Genomic DNA, 12,317 nt, shown 5'->3' with positions numbered 1-12,317 from the left:
GTTATGCTCATGTAAATCGTCCACTTTGAAGACCCTTACATGGTTATTGTTCACTTGTACTAGTAAATGATAGTGACGATGGGAGGGCTATGCTCTCCCCGTACCCCCAACGCTCTCCTCCCACACCCCAGTTACTCCTTTTTTACGTCTTTAACAATACTCTCAGAGAACAGTTGCTGCTGCAGCCAGTTTCTAACCAGGGTCTGAAAAGCAGTCAGCTGTGGCTGTAATTGCCGGCATTGCCCACCCTGTGTGTGTACGTGGGTGCTCGGTTGCTTCAGTTGTGTCTGACCCTTTGCGACCCCCGTAGACTGTAGCCCGCCAGGCTCCTCTGTCCATGGGATTCTCCAGGCAAGAACACTGGAGTGGGCTGGCATTTCCTTTTCCACAGGATCTTCCCCATCCAGGGATGGAACCCACATCTCTTACGTCCCCTGCCTTTACCGCTAGCGCCACCTGGGAAGCACATAATGAATATTAAAAACAAGCGTACAGACACACAGAGAATTGTACAAGTGTAATGATAAGACTCAGTGAATTTCCACACAGGAGGGCACAGTAATGTAAACAGCACTGACACCAGCCAGAGTAGTGTCCCAGCACAGGGCTGCCTTCCTTGTGGTCCCCACTGTTGCCAACCTGCCCTCAAAGGAAACTACTGCCTGACCTAGGGAATGCTGGATTTTTTTTTCTACTTTGGGGTTTCATAAAATAAAGTCATAATACATTCAATTTTTAGTAGATGGACATTTTTTGGGATAAAGACTCCTCAGCTCTCTGAATCTGAAAAAAAAAATTGAAGAAACATTACTGGAGGTGCTTATAGGAGAATTACAGTCACACTAACTACTTTAAGAGATGAAGACAGTTATGGAATCAAGTAGAAGAGAAAATAAGAACTATACAGAGACAAAATCTATGGTACAACATAACTAGTGTGACGATATGGGAGATATAGTTTATATTGATCATTTAAAAAAAATAATGCCTTTAAAGGTAGAATCCCAGGGACAGAGGAGCCTAGTGGGCTGCCGTCTATGGGGTCGCACAGAGTGGGACAAGACTGAAGTGACTTAGCAGCAGCAGCAAGCAATTATAAACTTTATTCTGTTAGAATCTAGTTAAGGTAAACTGACTTAAACAGAAAATGTAGCTTTTAACTTGTGGTTCATTCATTCGTTCAAGCATTTATTGAATACCTTTAATAGTTAGACATTTGGATAGGCTTATAAATACGTGTGCATGCCAAGTCCCTTCAGTCATTTCTGACTCTTTGCAGCCTCATGGGCTGTAGCCTGCCAGGCTCCTCTGTCCATGGGATACTCCAGACAAAAACACTGGAGTGGGTTGCCATTTCCTCCCCTAGGTCGTCTTCTTTACCACTGGCACCCAGCTTCTACTCCCTGAGAATCAGTGTTTGGCTTTTGCCGATCTTGTCAGCCACGCCGTTTCCTGCCTTGTCTTCTCCCAAACCCTTTCTCCCCACTGCCTGGGTCCAGACCCTTTCTCAGGCTGATCTTCAGCTTGTACACGTTGGTACCACCCGCAATCCATTCCCTCTGTCTGGCTGTCCATTCTTACTGGTCAGAATTTATAGGGCCTTTGCATATGCTTCCCTGGTGGCTCAGACGGTAAAAGCTTCTGCCTACAATGTGGGAGACCAGGTTCAATCCCTGGATTGGGAAGATCCCTGGAGAAGGAAATGGCACCCCAGTCCAGTACTCTTGCCTGGAAAATCCCATGGACAGAGGAGCCTGATAGGCTACAGTCCATGGGGTCGCAAAGAGTTGGACACGACTGAGCGACTTCATTCACTCACTCACTCACTGCACATGCTAGCTTTTTTTGTAGGAAAACTGTCCAGCTGAAATGCTGTCTGCCCCATGAGGGCTCCCCTGCCTGGCAGGCCTGGACATCTCTTATGCCATGGTGATACTTTTAAGTTACAGTGTTACCTTAACATATTACCTTGATTTAGAGCTGTAAAGACATGCCTTTTACTAGGTTGTAAATTTCTGGTGATCTCTTGTCCTGCAACTTTGCATAATACTTGGTAATTATTTACTTTCCCATTTTATCTTGTGATTTAGCTGTATGTAGATGTATCTTATCTCCCTCGTTAGGTGGTGAACTCCTGGAAGGTGGTGATCATAATTAATCTTCTTTATGTGCCTTGTAATACCCAGTACACTAATGAGCATCCAAGGATTTATTGAATTAGTGATTTTTCTTTGATATTTTGGCAGAAATGTCACAAAGACTAAATTTTTTTTTTTTTTAACAGCCAGGGATTTTTAAGGTACAGTATCAGCTATTGGAAGTATCTTGGTGCTAGAGAAGAAACTTTGAGAATATATGTAAATATAAGAATATATTTTAATATTATTTGCATGCATAAACCAGCCATAGCTTATATCTCAAAACATTTTCTGTGTTTTTGTCTGAAGTTGTGAGTAGTAGTGTGTCCAGCTTACTTCTGGAATGTGTTAGGTTACACTGTATTCTAATTCGTACTTGAGGAACAGTAGCAATTTTGTGCTGTTAGTCCCTCTCTTTTCAGGTAGGTAGCCCTGGTGTCCAGGTTGGGAATTGTTTAGTGAGAGTATGCATGGACTCATTAGTTAGGTCAGCATTCAGAATCTGATTCTGTGACTTTATTACTATGAGATGTGTTGCAAGTCATTTCATTTCATGGGCTGCAGTTTCTTGAAATGTGACCTTTTAGGAAGAGATCTATCTTCTAGCATTAACTCAGAGAAATCATGATGAGGAAACGTATCACTCTTGGGGCTGATTATATAAGACTTGGATGAGTTAAGAGGATGGAGGGTGGCCCTTCAAAGCTATGGTGTGTGATGAATTATAGAATAATTGGATAAGTATATGAGCTGTAAATAGTCTTTCATAGTTAATATTCTCTGTGCAGTAATTGTACAACCACTTAGGAAGCTTGTAAGAGTTTATCATATTGTGGTTGGAATCATGGAATATGATGTCTGGCTTCTGTGATTCTTTTTTGTTTTTAATCAGCTTTGTTCAGGAATAATTTCACACAATAAAATTAATTTTAAACATAGAGCTAAATTAGTTTTGAACCGGTGAACAGTTGTATTCATGACCACAGTCAAGATGTCTGTCATCCTCCAGATTTCCTTCCTGTTTCCTTGACAGTTGATCCCTTATACTCTGGCTCCTGCAGCCTTCTAGAATATCATAAGAATGGTATTACAGGGTTTGTTTCTTTGGTCTGACTTTTTTACCCTATCAGATAGATGCTTTTTATCTTCTTGTGTGTAGTTTGAATATTTTTACTGTTGGGTGGGGCTCCATTATATAGATACACCACTATTTTGTTTGTATTGATGCTTTCATATTGTGGGGCTGGAGAAGACTCTTGGGAGGCCTTTGCACAGCAAGGAGATTAAACCAGTCCGTCTTAAAGGAAATCAGCCCTGAATGTTCATTAGAAGGACTAATGCTGAAGCTCCAGTACTTTGGCCACCTGATGCGAAGAGCTGACTCATTGGAAAAGACCCTGATGCTGGGAAAGATTGAGGGCAGGAGGAGAAGGGACGACAGGGTTTGAGATGTTTGGGTGGTATCGCCAACTCAATGGAGGTGAGCAAACTCTGGGAGATAGTGAAGGACAGGGAAGCCTGGCATGCTGAAGTCCTTGGGGTCGCAAAGTGTTGGACCTGACTTAGCAACTGAACAACATAATGCAATTGATGGACTTGATTCTTAAGAATTGCCTTTTTAGTGGCAATCTCTTATTTTTTCAGCTGTTTCTTTGGGAGGAATGTTAGTTCTTTTAGTTGGAACCAAACAAAAATGTCATTGTTGTCCCTTCAACCCTAGCAGTTATGTAAGTAGTAGTAGACACTCATATAATAAGACCTATATTTTCTCTCAAGTGAAAATTCTGTAGAAGCTTGGTCAATATTGTAGGTTTTTATGGAATAAGACAATAAATGTAAAACTATTGTGGAATAACTTGGTGTCAAGTGTCTGAACATACATCTCAATCTTAATAACCTCCAATATGTGTGACAATTGATTTATCTTACCTGTGACTATAGTTTTCTCCATGATTGGGATTTATTTTCAAGTATTCATGACATAGTTGAAAAAGTACTGTGCTTTAACATGCATAGAAAGGAAACATGTACTTTGCTTAAGAGAAACCAAAGATCTTTGGTTTTGCTTGGTTCTATAAGCCTAACTGTAAGCAATATTTAGTCATTTTCTTTGGCAAGTTTTTATTAAAATGTATTTGTGCAGTCCAGTTACTAAGCTCTGTAAGCTTGTCAACATTATTGGATCTTTGAGTCAAATGATGGAAGGTAAACATGATTAGTATATTTAAAAGCAGATTTATAGTAGAAGTCTTGGTATTAAAGAACCCTACACAACAAACTGAGGACATATTTATCTTGAATTATTGATTGAATTAGTCAGTAATATTTTTTAATCTGTTTATCAAATGCTATAAATCAGAGATCCCAAAGTTATCCATGCATGGCTCTGAATCATTTCGGAGTATTGGAAGAGGGGTAAAATGTGTATGCAGAGATGCTGTGTTTGTCAGATCATGCATGAAGTCAAAATAAATTTTCAGAGTGAGATCATTTTGAGCAGCTGCAGGAAGTCAGTTTACAACTAAATTTAATCAGAGGCATTGTTCTTTATGGCTATTCTATTTCATAAAGTATGTTCCTGACAAAACCTTTTTCCTTTCCTGTGCTGTGGATGGCGTCTTCAGAAATAAATTACCTTCAGATGATTTTTCAGAGAAATCTGGATCATCTGTCAAAAGTTTTGAGTAGCACATGGCTCAATTAATTTTCCTTAAAAAAGCTTGAATTTTTTTTTTTTAGCACTTGTTAATACTACTGAAGAACTCACGTGTTTCATCACTTTTTTTGCTTATGTTCAATATATTACTAGATTGCTGAGTTAAGTAAAAATTGAGAGTAATCACATAATACTACATATATGTTGTATATTTATAATAAATAATCATATATATACCACATGTATGTAATATATACTATACATTGTATATATAAACTATATAACCACATGATACCATGTATATAATTATATGTGTATATATATAATTTTTAAAAACAATGGAGTGCATGTATATATAATTTTAAAAATAATGGAATCTGGTTTTTCATTTGCATTTAGTGAGTGAACATGCATGTATGTTTATACAGACACGTAGCGCACCTTGATTCATCCCGTGTTATTTTTCGTTATTAAAATTTCGGTTTTGTGTCGATTGGACCAAGAAGAAGCGGAATACATACCTTCAACAACTAGATGGCACGTATGACTTGTTGACACCTCATTATGTGGCGTGAAACTTGAGCTGCTGATGGGACTGTACCTCAGCCAGCTGCGGCCTTCCTGTTGCTAACTGACGGGAAGGTGACGGCCGGGGCTCAGCGAGCCAGGCCAGTCCGTGAGCCTGTGGGAGACTGTCCAGGTGGCAATTATACCAGGATGAGCCCTGAGCTGTCACTTGCAAACCTCAGTTGTGCTGCTAAGAGTTGTGTTCCTTGAAAACTTCAGTTTTGCCTCTGTAGCCAGAGAATTCAAGAGAAAGCTGAAGAATCTCAGAAAGGGCATCTAAACTACAATAAGAAAACATTTTACCTCCATGAGAAAAAATAATCAGTGTATGTATGTATGTGTACATGTATATATATACACACACACATTTATATCATAATTCTGTAACTCTTGGATATTGCTTGCCTCAGGAAGTAGAAGAGACCTAGAGAAAGTCAGGAAGGGAACTTAAATAATGAGCAATCTGTAAATGCCCAGACTGAAAGGAGCTAGAATAAAAAATCATGATTAATAAAAATGTTAACCTGCACTATAAACTCTGACTTCAAATTGCAGTTAGCACTTCTGTTGAGTGAGGTGAGCAGTGCTTCTGCTTGAACTGTAACAGAGAAGGTGGTGTCTCTCCGCACGGGGTTTAAACCTGTGAGCTCTTAATTTTTGACCTTGGATATCAGTTCAGTCAGTTCAGTTCGGTCGCTCAGTCATGTCCGACTCTTTGCGACCCCATGAACCACAGCACGCCAGGCCTCCCTGTCCATCACCAACTCCCGGAGTTTACCCAAACTCATGTCCATAGAGTCTGTGATGCCATCTTGGATATCAGGGTCCATCTGTTTCTGCTGAATACCTTGTCAGGGTGCCTGACACCTGGGCTGTGCATCTTAGGGCTAGAGAAGCAATGAAGAGAGGAAGTTGTTTAAGTATTAACACTTTGTCAATGATAATTTAATATTTGTGTCATCTAAATATTGGTATCCTACTCGGCCTGTTATTTAAAACACCTTTAGAATGCCTACTGAAATGTCAATAAGTACCCCAGTGTTCACAATAGCAAAGACATGGAAGCAACATAAGTATCCATCGACAGATGAATGGATAAAGAAGATGTGGTATAACTATGCAATGGAATATTACTCAGCCATTAAAAATAATGAAATAATCCCATTCACAGCAACATTGATTGGCCTAGAGATTATCATACTAAGTGAAATAAGTCAGAGAAAGACAAGTATCAAATATCGGTTATCTGTGAAATTTTAAAAATGATGCAAATTAACTTATTTGCAAAACAGAAATAGACGCATAGACATAGAAAATAAATTTATGATTATCAAAGGGAAAAACGATGGGGAGGGATAAATTAGGAATATGGGATTAAAATGTATACACCGTTATATATAAAATAGCCAACAAAGACCTACTGTATAGCATGGGGAACTATTTTCAGTATCTTGTAATAACCTATAATAGAAAATAATTTTTAAAAGAACATGCATCTGAGTCAGTTTGCTGTGTACCTGAAGCTAATCAAATACTGTAAATCAACTATATTCAATACATTTTTTCAAATATCAGGGAACCAGTCTTAACATCAAATGAAGATATTTGTAAAACAGAACATTACATATGATTCATTTATGAAAACTATTAAAAAAAAAAAAACCAAACCTGAATGAACTAGAGATATTTGTTGGCAAGATTTCTTATTTTACCAGATTGTACTAAGTTGGTTCAGTCGTGTCCAACTGTTTGTGACCCCATGGACTGTAGCCAGTCAGGCTCCTCTGTCCATGGGATTCTCCAGGCAAGAATGGTGGGTTGGATTGCCGTTTCCTCCTCCAAAGGATCTTCCTGATGCAGGGATCGAACCTGAGCCTCTTACGTCTCCTGCATTGGCAGGTGGATTCTTCACCACCAGTGCCACCCAGGAAGCCCTCTTTACCAGGTTAGTGTGTTAGTTGCTCGGTGAGTCTGACTCTTTGCAACCGCATGGGCTGTAGCCCACCAGGCGCCTCTGTTTGGGGGGTTTCCCAGGCAAAGATATTGGAGAGGATAGCTATTCCCTTCCCCAAGGGAGCTTCCTAACCCAGCGATCAATCCCAGGTCTTCTGCATTGCAGGAAGATTCTTTACGTCTATCCGAAGTCTCTTTTACTCCATTCATCAGCTGAGTGTTCTTCCTGGATGGTCTTTTATCCAGTGCTTCCCTTATCTTATCAGAGTATTTATCAAAACACATTTAAATCACCTGTTTGCATGTTCCACCAGCCTGTAACCAGCCAGTGAATGCTTATTGTCTGGCCTTTTCTTTCTCTCATCCTCAGTAACTAGTTCACTCTGTACTTAATAGTTATTAAACCATGATTAGACATGATTTCCTTAAAAATATAATGTATTTCTCTATCACAGATTAAATATGAAAGCATATTTCTGACCCAGTAAAGTCATACTTTTTTTTTTTTTTTTCAAAAGGAGAATTATAGACTGATAAAAAGCTCTTCTGTTAATGTTGCTAGGAACTTATTTAAACTTTTTGTGTCTGTGGATTCTTGGTTGTAAAAAACAGAAAAAGCTGACCAGTTTACACAGTGACAACAAAAAGCTCCCAGTAAACATAATTGACAGAGTGAGTGGGAAGCTTGGGGAGTTGGGCTTGAGAAGTCAGCAGGAAACGGGAAAACAGATCCACAGCAAAGTTTGTGTTCTACGAACAAGAGAGGACTTGCAGCCAACCTCTGTGAGCCCAGCACTAGGTGCTTCTTATGTGGCTGCCTGACTTGTGTGTGTGATTGTGTACACATCCTTGTGTATGTCATTGAGCACGTGATGGATCATGCGGAGGCGGTTAAGGGAATAGCCTCCATGCCCTTGTTTCTCTAAGTGGCAGGAGTCGATACCTGACTCCCTTCTGTTGCTGGAGGCAGCCGGGTCCAGCCATACTCACAGCATGGCAGTTTCTGTAAGTTTGGGTGGGGTGGCCAAATGCAGAGAGACACCAGACCAAGCATTTCCATCCACAGCATCTTCCTTTGGCTCTATCATGCCGTAAACCGCCTAATGGTCTCTACCCATCTCCTTCATACTTCCCACTCCAAGTGCACCTCCCATACTGTTTATTGTTATGTCAGCTGTCCCTAGTTACGAGATAATTTTTTATTCTTCCCGCTCTTATGCACAGTGAACTAAATGGTTACCTGTCATGTAGTGAAGGACATGGAAGCCTGTCATGCTACAGTCCATGACATTGCAAATAGTTGGACACGACTTAGCGACCGAACAACATGAGTATGTAATAGAAATACTTCTCATGTATTTAGAGAAATTTAATAACATTCCTCCCAAATTTTAGAAGTGTGTGGTGTATACTTCCTTAGTTTTATAAAAACCTGTTAATCAGAGGACTCTGTGCATTTTCCCTGACTTCATGTTAGCATACATTTTTTGTCTGTAAACTCTCTTAAATCCCACGCTTATGATTAATAATTTTCCAGAAGGTGGGCGGTAATTTAAGATACCCTTTGTTTTAAAAAAGCGTTCCTCTTAATGAAATATTACCGAGACAAACTACATTGTACGATATAGGGATTTCTTCACCTGATCTGGGTCTTGTTTTGGATCAGTAAGAGAGAGGGCTTCCCTTGTGGCTTAGCTGGTAAAGAATCTGCCTGTAATGCAGGAGACCTGGGTTCGATTCCTGGGTTGGGAAGATCCCTTAGAAGAGGGGAAAGGCTACCCTACCCACTCCAGTATTCTGACCTGGAGAATTCCTTTCACTGTATAGTCCATGGGAGTAAGAGAATAGTTTTTTTTTTTTTTTTTTGGTAATATTTAAAAGGGTTTCATTATTTGAAAGCACAGTTTTGCCTTAAGAATGCAATCATAGAATTTTTAAACAATTTCTTCGGTTTGTCTTTTTTTTTAAATATGAAATTTCTGAAGATGTATTCCTTTATTAAAAAATACTGACAAATTTATAACCAGGAAAAAATGTTTTCTGACTTGACACATAGTATTTAAAAAGGCAGCTGAAACTCAGAAACTTAGAATGCAGTGTTCTTTGTACAGCTATGATCATGTTTTTTCCTTCATGCAAAATTCACTTACTTGTCACTAGCGGCCTCTAGTGTGTATTCAAGTTTTTTCTTGCTAGGCTGTAAAGTAGTAGGTTATTAGTAACTAGAGAGCAGTTCCATGTGCTAGGAACAAGATAAACAACTGTAGTTTCTGTCATCTTAACATTACATCAGTCAGCAGATAGAATATTCTCACATAATGATGTAGCCTGGTGATCCCTATTACCAGTAATAGGGTGTTCATAGTGAATTTTCTCTGTGTGGTGGTTGTTCTCCAAGCACACTTCTGGTATGGTGGGAGAAAGCAATGATGGTCATGCACTGTTCTGACACATTCTGATGCTTTTAATAGGATGGAATCATGTTAGGATACAGGTCACAGAAGTTATCAAAACCAGAGATTTTAGTCAAATCATACAGTACAAATCTGAACAAATGTCTTTATTTGTTCAATTTTAAACAAAACTATATTCAAGTGCTTTTAAAACGAATCATATTTACAGATAATAACAAGTTAGTTTAAATGAATCAAATCTGAATTATTTAGTGTTTACATTGGGTTTTTTGGTTTTAACTTCATATATTCCTTTTTGTTTTTCTTAAAGGCACATCGTCTCTAATCCTAACTTATCCTCCCATTTACAGGTGTCATTCAAGTTTATGATAATGAACTTAGAGAATACAGGCATATGCAAAATGAAAGATAAAAATAACCTGTAATCATCTATATTTTTATGCACACTTGTCAGTTTCCAATTTTCTTTTTGTTTTTCTTGTGTGTGTGTATATATATATGTGTGTATGTCCATATGTAATAAAAATTTTATGCATACAATTTTTTATATCATACCTCTATTTTTACCATGGTATTATGAATCTATTATGTCATGAAATATGAAAGTTATTTGTTACATTCTTATTTATCTACCATTCTCCATATATTAGGAATGTGTGTTGTTCATAACTTTTTATAACTCTGATGAGTAAAACTTTGTGATGAGTTGCTGGCACTTAAAATAGATTCCTGGGAATTAATATATGAGGTCAAAAGTTACGTATTAAAAAAAAAATTTAATCTGAGTTGATGGTTTGCTTTCCAAAATTTGTGCTTATCTTCGCTTTAATCAATGATATAAGATCATGTACATTTCTCTCCATGCTGGCCAGCTTTGTTAATTTTTTGCTGCATAATGCAGGAAATTATGTCCAATTGCTATTTTAGCATATTTTGATTTATCCTGCCATTCCACATGAAAGAGATCATTGTAGGAACTTGGGATGCAGCAGGCAACAAAATGCCTATCTTCTTTGAAACTTTATGGAGTTAAGGTCAGATAAATAATGAAGATATAAAGTGCACTACCAGTGATAAGGAGAACAGAACAGTAGACCCAAGGGTTGAACCCACATGTCTCGCAGCTCCTGTATTAGCAGGTGGATTCTTTACCACTGGCCACCTGGGAAGCCATTTTGTTAGATATTCTTTAGATATTCATTTTATTGGGTATTAATTTTCTAATGATTTTACAATTTCAAGGTGACCTAAACCTAAGCCATTATCATCAGATTATTAATTCTTTAAGATTCCTTTAAGACAGAAATCGTTATTAAATGCCATAGAGATCTTCCTGGGCTCTAGTCCCTGTCTTTTAGGATAATGGTTCACACATCCGTATATGATGGATAGAAGCAGCCACGTACAAACAGAAACTCCCAAGGATAGTAAATGCAGCATATACTTTAGCAGGTCAGCGTATGTCTTAAATTCTTCTGTCATTTTCTTACGTAAGGTTTAATTCCTGCTTATGGAGGATGCTGTGAGGAAGAAGGAAGAATAAGAATTAAAAACACTTATTTTAGCAGAATGGTTAGTTAGGCAGCTTATTATACTTGGCTTTGGAACACTTGGGAAGAACGGACAACCTATTAGTCACCCTCATGGCATTTACCACTAGCTGTATTTATTGAATTCTGTGTATTATATCTCCACTGAATCACAGAGAGTCAAGCAAATAAATTACACAAAGTAATTCACTCTCAGTGAGCTACCCTTTTATATTTGTTAAGGTGAAGAATTGGCATTAACCTGTATATATGCTTTGAGGCTTTTTCATGTTTGTAAACAAGACAAGATGAAACCTTCCATTCTGCATTATGTTGAGCTTAGCATGATTCCCCTCCATATAGATAGCATTTTCTGGCCCTGCTCTGCACCGTCACCACAACTGCCTTCTAGGAAAATAACCCCATACCTTACTTTCTATTCAAATAACCTCTCTCATTCCTTTCTTCTCCTCACTGCTTTTGGATAAGAAGTACTTACAGAAAAGGGCAGAAGGGGAAGGTGACCTTATACCTTGAGTGGGAGGAAATATTTACCTGTACAACTTGTATTGTACATCATATGCAGTGCTCTTTTCTGGAGCTTAAAGAGGCATGAAGTCATTTTCCTGCACTTTGGAGACTGTAACACCATCGGCCACATGTGACTGGAAGATCAGCTGTCATCTGGGAAGTGATTTCATGATGTATGTGCATATGCTTTTCCTCCACATCCTAGCTTTACTTTCACCACTGTGTCTACTTTTATTCTTTTTTTGTTGCCTGAATGCAGGCATTTTTTTTTTAATCTCTCATCTTCCTGTGATGATCTCATTCATTTATAGCTTTTCCTGCAGGATCAGCTGTTACCAAGTCTCCACTTCCCTTTCTCCAACTGGCCAGCTTCCCCTAGTCTGGCACATCTGTGTTCTTCTGGAGTATTCTATGCTTGATTTGTAATGCCAGTGAGTGTCTTCTGTAGTACCCAGATTTAGACTTTAGGCAGTTTGGATCTGTGTTAACTTTGGTATCTGCAGCGTGGCACACATTGTAGATACTGAAT

General features: G+C 38.5%; 1 protein-coding gene across 3 annotated transcripts in view; it reads left to right on the top strand.

Annotated features, from left to right (window-relative positions):
* TPK1 (thiamin pyrophosphokinase 1) overlaps positions 1-12,317 on the top strand; it is a 352,973-nt gene that overhangs the window by 136,406 nt on the left and 204,250 nt on the right. The gene's annotated exons all lie outside the window — the stretch shown is intronic.

The sequence above is a fragment of the Dama dama genome, chromosome 18, assembly GCF_033118175.1.
Source record: "Dama dama isolate Ldn47 chromosome 18, ASM3311817v1, whole genome shotgun sequence".
Lineage (NCBI taxonomy): Eukaryota > Metazoa > Chordata > Mammalia > Artiodactyla > Cervidae > Dama > Dama dama.
Note: the sequence above shows the minus strand (reverse complement) of the source record. Positions and strands in the feature narration are given on the sequence as shown.